Here is a 1623-nt window from a genome sequence, read left to right on the forward strand (position 1 = left end):
CTCATATTACAAATCCCTTAAAAACAATATAATATAATATATAGATAATATAGAGTATTTTTAGCTGAACCTCAGGCCTTCAGCCCCTTTTGCTGATAAAGTAATAACAATAAAAATAAAAAGGATGAAATTGTTTGCTCTTAACGTACACAAAAATAGATTTTTGTGTACCAGATTTGTTCCAAGCAATGTCACAGAAAGACAAAGCTCCTAACCAAGAGATGACGAGAACGATGGAGACAGATGAGTTATTTACTCCCAGTTTGAACAACAACACAAGGATGAAGGGTAAAACAGCAGGACTCACACTGGCAACCTCCCCCTCCCTGATAACAAACAACAAAGGCAACAGAACAATTGCTGAAAACAGGATGGAGCCACTTTTATGATTGCAGATCTGAGCCGTAATGTTTAAGACTAAATGGCTTCTGTTCTCATTCTTTTAAACAATAGGCATCCCACACAGTTAATGAATGCATTTCTATTTTCAGATGCTACTGGAGTGTACAACAACCAGGGGATGCAATGCTTCTCCTTCTGTGATACATTTGATACTATTTATTTGTATGAATGCACAAAATGCAGATCAAGACTTAAAAACATAAACAAGGTTTTGGGACTAGCCGAGCTTTAAAAAAAGGCAAAACCAGATGTGCTTCACTGAAAAGCTGAAATTGCAGCAACAAGTCTGCAGCAGATTTTTTTTTCATGCAGTTAGTTTCCATTATACTTTGCTGTAATTTCCAACACACAGCAATCTAGAGAAGGACAACTCCATTATAGTGTTTCTTGCAGCCGGCATGCTTGGCACACAGTTTGGAAGCGTATTCAAAGACAATAATTTTTTAAGCATAAGAACAGTTGTAGATTTCTCAAATAGCTTCAAACTTGCTTTTTATTCCTGTTCTCTCTATTTATAATGCATTTGTCATCAAAGTCCACCCTGCATGACATTTCTAATGTTCTGACTTATGCACCTGCACACCCACGTGTATTTGTCACCATTCTACACTCCAAATATTCCAGTTTATTCACCCACAGTGTGCTTCCTGTCCCCCACTCTTTCCTTGCATCAGAAGAATCCGACTACCACACTGACTATGAAGAGGATGCACTGGAGAGTGCTCTCTCTGACATGGAGACGTATAATCGCTATGGAGAGCACACCGAAGGGGAGGAGACGGCTGACACGGTGCGAACTTGTGGTAGTAAGATTAGAAACTGTGGGCTCTCTTTAAAGAGAAGAAGAGCAAGCAACCACAGTGAGGAATTTGTTTTTTACTCATGTCTAAAACAGGCTTTTCAGGTTCCATTATAATTAATTGTATTGTTTTGCAACACAAATTTCCATTATTGCAAAGGTTTGTCTGGCTTACAATGACGACACACTTGATCGGTCCTCTCGGTAAAAGGATTTTCATAAATCACTCCTTGGGAAATCAGACCATCCTGCTGGCTACTATTCAAAGTCAGATTGAGGTTCATACTGGAGTCTGGCCAGTTCATGCTTTAAAAGTGATTAATATCATTAAAATTTTGAAATTAATTGGAAGCCATTGCAGGGGCACCTAGTTCAACTAAATTGATATCATTTAGAAGTTGGGGCTTGAGAACATTGTATAC

Source organism: Haplochromis burtoni, unplaced genomic scaffold (genome assembly GCF_018398535.1).
Source record: "Haplochromis burtoni strain Fernald_Lab_line unplaced genomic scaffold, NCSU_Asbu1 Contig_118, whole genome shotgun sequence".
In the NCBI taxonomy this organism is placed as follows: Eukaryota; Metazoa; Chordata; class Actinopteri; order Cichliformes; family Cichlidae; genus Haplochromis; species Haplochromis burtoni.